Raw genomic sequence first — 6,567 nt, forward strand, 5'->3', positions numbered from 1 at the left:
TTTATTTGACTTGCTTCTGCATTTACTCCTGTTTATCTCTAGAGACCTCCTTCTCCATTATGTAAGAGTAAAGACCCTCAGCAAAGAGGTTTACAACTTTTGGGAGGTTTTCTACGGTCCACGGATACCTATATACCATTTACCATCTGACTTTCACGTATCCTGCTAAAAAGTAAATGGAAATATTCAAGTACCGGCTTGCCTACTGATTCACTGAACATAAATATTCTAAAACTACCACGCGATTACACATTGAATACCTATGCATCGTAAACTCCCTTACCCTTGATAACTTGTCATTCATTACTACGTGACGTCATACTATAGTCGACACGTCACTTAGGGGCAAGAACACAAGATAGACTTCCTTAAAAATAACGTAGGCATTGTTATATGCACCTTGGCACTATAAGTTTTTGTTTTTAGGGTTTCGTTCCCCAAAAGGAAAAAAGGAACCCTTATAGGATCACTTTGTTGTCTGCCTGTCTGTCCGTCTGTCAATCTGTCTGTCGTGTCTGTCATGAAAACCTATACGGTAGGTACTTTCCTTTGACATCATGAAATTGAGCATCATGAATGGAAGGTAGGTAGGTAGGTCTTATAGCACAAATAAAGAAAAAATCTGACAACCGTGAATTTGTGTTTACATACATCACAAAAAATATGTATTTGCGAAAAAAGTAATGTACTTACGTCCGTCTGTCACCAGGCTTTATCTCATGAACCATGATAGACAGTTGATATTATTAAAGATTATGTATTTCTGTTGCCGCTATAACAACAAATACTAAAAAACAGAATAAAATAAATATTTAAGGGGGCTCCAATACAACAATCGTGATTTTTTATGGATAATTGTACGGAACCCTTCTTGCGCGGGTCTGACTCGCACTTGGCCATTTTTTTGACAAATACCATCGTTAGCTATTGAGCTATTGAGATTGAGAATTGCATCAAAAGGTACCTATCTACTTACTACTAGGACGCAGAGAATATTCAAAGAATATTTCATAGTTTTTCCGAAATTATATCGTCGACTGAAGCATAAATCCCCGCGGCCTCTTCACGCATCGCGTCGTGCAGTTCGTGTGGACACGTCCTAACCATTAGTTGTTGTATGGAGTCTGCGTTTTTTCCGGCTGTTACCCCACTCACGGACTAAGGCAGTGGTCCGACTGCCGAAGTGTACATTTCGTGTAAATGAAAGAGATGCATATATCAAAAGTTGCTCTCTGACTGTTCACACTGCCGGGGACGCTAGTAGACTCGCTAGTTTTGTCGCTGAGCAACGAGCTTTCAAAAATAAACTCACTCAAATATTCGTTCAGCGATGCTCGCTCGCTTGAACACGTGTAACGCGCCCAGGTTTGCACAGGATTGAGCGATCGCGGGCGAATGGCGGGAGTAAGCGCTCGTCGCACTTGCACACTCGCTTATAGCCCGGCGACAAAACTATCGAAACTACATACTCGCTTCCCGCTGATCGCCATCTCGTTTATAGTTTCTAGTTCTTCTCGTTTCTCGTTCATCGTCGGCGGTCGGACCACTGCCTTACCCCACTCACGGGCTAATTAACTCCACTTTGGAATTCGATTTGCGTATCTAATTAATAAACTAATCACATTACGTGGAACCAGCCTTTAAGATTATGTAACAAAATCGTTATAATAATTCCCTGTAGCTAGAATGATCAAGGTCTTAAAAATAAAAATTAACGATGCCAAAAATGATAGCTTAAGTAGCTTAAATAAGCTACTTATGGCATCATTTTTTGGCATAAGTAGCTTATTTAAGTTACTTAAGGCATATTGCAGGGAGCCAGCGGCTCCCTGCTACTCGTTTGATGTCGTCCGTCCACCTAGTGGGGGGTGCCTTCCAACGCTGCGCCTTCCGGTGCGAGGTCGCCATTCCAGCACCTTGGGACCCCAACGTCTATCGGTTTTTCGAACTATGTGCCTATTGGCACTTCAGCTTTGTAAATAAATAAATAATCATTTATTTGCAAGAACGTTTGTACAAAAAAGATGGAGGTATACAGTATAAAGAGCCCTTAACATTCGACCAAATTAATAGTGTGCAAATATTTATTACCCGTTACTCTATCATAGTTCTCCTACGAATCTCCTCATTTAGGTAGGTTTACCTAAAAATACCTACCTATTATAAATTTACCTATTACAGGCAAGCGCACTCCGTCTTAGGCGGCATCATCACTTGCCACCAGGTCTGATTGCAGCCAAGCGCTAGTCTATAAATTTTAAAAAATTGTCATTTAAATAATTATGTTTATTTGTGACACTAATTTTACTTGTTAATAAAAATAAATCGCATATGTAAATACCCGATTGCGCGAGAATTTTATTATTCTCGTCCAAAATTGACCTTCGTGTCAAAAATTATATTTAAGATCGTCATTATTATGATTATAATAAAAAACCGGTCAAGCACAAGTCAGAGTCACACTAAGAGTTCCGTAATCCGTAATTAGTACAAGAAATAACATTTATTTTTATTTTTTTGTGATGTACCTAACTACAAATTCATGGTTTTCGGATTTTTCCTTTACTTGTGCTACAAAACATTGCTAGGTACCTACCTGCCAAGGTCAACGGGAAGTGCCCGATTTTGATTCCCTAGACTGGTCAAATTTCAAAATTCAAATAATTTATTCAAAACAAGTAATAAATTACTCTTTTTGATGGTCGGTTGTTGGATTTCTAAGATATTATGGTGATAATTATTACGCGAATTTAAAACTAAAGCTACGAGGGTTCCAACCGTGCCCAGGTCTGAGAAGAGGTCGTAACAGAAACGATAGACAGACAGACAACGAAGTGATCCTACAAGGGCTACTTTTTCACTGTAGAATAGAGACACGGAACCCTAAAGACTATCTATCTAAATAAGAATAATAAATATTATGTTGTATGTTATGTTATTATGTATGCAAATTGCATTTTTAGGGAAGTCTTATTTAATTCTTTTTCCTCCTATGTATTTTGTGATTTGACATGTCTAAGAATAACCTAAGTAAGCATGGAATTGGGAATTAGGTAGCTTATTACCTACTGAACATTCAATATAAATATTACTAAACATTCAATAATAAGTAATAATAATTTCATCGTGGTTAAAAGAATTGCATAGCTTTCTCTCAATTTTGTTACCTATTTATTTAAAAGAAAATATTTACGGACTGTAACCACAACACAAAAAAAGGCAAAAAATAATCCTATATTTATGCAAATAAAACGTCTGACTGACGCATGAGGTTGCGTAAGTAGGCCACTCGGAGTCAATGCCACGTCGTAGGCGGGACATTGACCCGAGTTTTGCACGCTATACATTGCGGGTTTGAAAAACACTAAATCACTAAAACTACAAAATGATGGTTATTGGTATTGGATTGTGTGTAGGTAGCATAACAATAACGTTAAGTTTTTGCTAGCGTTCTGGTTACATCCTGTATAGTGTGCATCGTCCAAGTTTACAACCTAAATTAACACCGATAGGTATAATGCGCGACAGGTCGAAATGGCAATTGGGGTATGAGGCGGGGGGTACGCCTCGCACACCCGCACGTCACTCGCGCTCGAACTCGTAACTCGGTGCACGAGTTGGCACGGGGCCGGGGGCTGTGTGGGGCGTCCCCACTCCGGTTGCCATTTCGAACTGTCGCGCACTATCTATCCATACTAACATTAAATATAAAATTAAAAGTGTGTGTCTGTCTGTCTGTATGTCTGTCTGTCTGTCCGTCTGTCTGTCTGTCTGCTAGCTTTTCACGGCCCATCCGATTTTGACGTAATTTAGTACAGAGATAGCTTTGCATCCCGGGGAAGTAGGTAGGTACATAGGATGGGAGGAGTTCCCATGGGAATTTTAAAAATCGAAACTCACTCGGACGAAATCGCGGGCATCACCTAGTTTTATTATAAGTAGGTATTTTATTGTAAAACTATTGCTCTTGGATAGCCTGTTCACAGATCGTAGGATACACCCACGAGTCACGAGGAAAATTACGCATTCAGTTTCGATTAAAATAAGTTGATTTTCGAGAATATCTCGTGGACAAGGCTACTGTACAGAGGACAAATGCGTAATGTGGAGACTGCCGGAGTGCCGGACAGTAGATAATTACTTAATACTAATGATTAGTCAATCGTAAGCCAAATAATTTTGCCCTAGTTCCCAGACAGTGACACACGAGTTAACTGAAAGTGAACTGGATGAGCGACCACTATGCGACCACTATTGGGTGTCCAAAGACCTTTTCGTTTCCTTTATGCCTTGGAGAAGGCGAGAACACGTTAGGCCAGCGGTTCCAGTAGTTCACTAACATCTGATAATAAAATAAATGAATAATGGAAAATTCACAACACTCAGCAATGAGGCATATGGAGGTGTAGGATAAAAATTAGGTACGATGTAAATTAGAGATTATAATATTTTCAATCTTTTTTACTAAAGTGCTTAATTTTTTTCTGCGTGACCATGCATTGACGGGAAAGGATTTATGTAAATTATACGCAATACTTATTAGTATTGCGTATAATTTATATAGATATTTTATAGAACCTATACCTAGTTAAAATGGCGCAAAGGGAGTAATTTTGTACGGACTATAGGTACATACCGATAGACGTTGGGGTCTCAAGGAGCTGGAATGGCGACCTCGCACTGGAAGACGCAGCGTTGGAAGACCCCCCACTAGGTGGACGGACGACATCAGACGAGTCGCAGGGAGCCGGATTCAGGCCGCGGCGCAAGACCGTGGCGTGTGGAAGTCCCTATAAGAGACCTATGTCGAGCTGTGGATGTCTATCTGTTGATGATGAGGATGATGATGATGATGTTGATGATAGGTACATAATATTGGTAACAATTGAAAATTCACCTAATTTTAGTTATTACAATACATGTAACAGTTTCGTTTCATCACAATAGTAACAAATGAAATCAGTTTACGAAATAATATAGCAGATAATACTTAATTGCAGATTTTAGAGATAACCTACTTTTAGTTACTAAATTGACCAAAAATTGATTTAGTCTCATCCAAATCGTTGAAAGTGACATACTGATGCTTACCTATACAAAAACTATTATTCTAACTTTATTCGAAAACTTTGCTTTTTGCCTTTCCCACATTATCCTCTAATTTTTCTTCGTTTATAAATGCTATAAGTAGTTTTATTTTTAGGTGCTCATTACAATATTAGGTACTTCTCTCATGTTTGCCTCCTCAAGTTATCGATTTCCAAAATTTTTATCCTTTCAATAAATTGATCACCAAACGAACTTACCTAAACGTGAAGTTTAATCTAAATTATTCGAGAAAACTTACTTCAATTTTAAAAAAATGACAATCGATGGTCACACAATATGCAGCATTGTCCAGGCATTTCCCGTGCTCCTAATCCTGGCTCAAAACGCGCACAAATGTCTGGACACCCCCTTCGTATACAAGCCACCAAGTCCAACGCACTCCCCAGAATACTACGAAGCTTATGAGGCCTTACTCCACACTTTACTACAAGACAAAAGCTGTCATGGCCACCATGACCACCAATATGGCGTTCCTTATGTTTACTTTAAAAAATATCCACAATTCAAAAACCCTTGTCATAATTCCCAAGGAAATCCAACGCTTTACAATCATTTCTCGCCCGATTTCGGTCACGCATATCCTACTTATGGTCAAGCGCATCCTACTTACGGTCATGCGCATCCTATTCATGGTCAAGAATACCCAATTTACGGGAACGGATACGAAAGCCACTACCCCACAATTGGACATACTCGTAGTTTTTCACATAACGGTTTGAATGCTAAGGATTTTAATAGCACAGATTATGTATATAAAACAAATTATGCTCCAAATCAAATGAATAATGTAAAACATAAGTATAAAGTGGTTGTTGTGAAGAATAGGGGTGGTAATAGGAAGCGGTCGCAGAAAATACAGGGTGAGTTTATGCAATTTTTTTTTTGGTTTTTGGCTTATTCAAAATTATACTGCTTTGGTAAATTCATAAAATATGATTTAAAGTTGTTGGCAGGGATGATTGTTTTTTTTAGTTAGATTTTTATTCAAATAAACTTAAACTTGAAGGCTGGCTCCTTCGTGCCTCAAAGAACACTGAACACATCAAGCTATCGGTCCCATTATTAATTTTATTTATCGGTTATACTTACATAACTACAATTTTATTAATAAAAAAACCAGCCAAGTGCGAGTCACAGTTGCACACCGAGGGTTCCGTACTAGTCGTATTTTTTCGTCATTTTGCACGATAAATCAAAAACTATTATGCATAAAAACAAAAACAAAATTGTTTTAGAATGTACAGGTAAAAAGCCCTTTCATATGATACCCACTTGGTAAAGTTATCTTACTTTTAAAATTGAAAATACTAATTATTTGTTCATGAATAGATTTTTTGTTAGGTATCACAGTTTTCGGATTCGTCTGCTGTAAGACCTACCTACCTGCCAAATTCCATGATTCTAGGTCAACGGGAAGTACCCTGTAGGTTTCTTGACAGACAGGCAACGAAGTGATCC

Source organism: Maniola hyperantus, chromosome 21 (genome assembly GCF_902806685.2).
Source record: "Maniola hyperantus chromosome 21, iAphHyp1.2, whole genome shotgun sequence".
Classification (NCBI taxonomy): domain Eukaryota; kingdom Metazoa; phylum Arthropoda; class Insecta; order Lepidoptera; family Nymphalidae; genus Maniola; species Maniola hyperantus.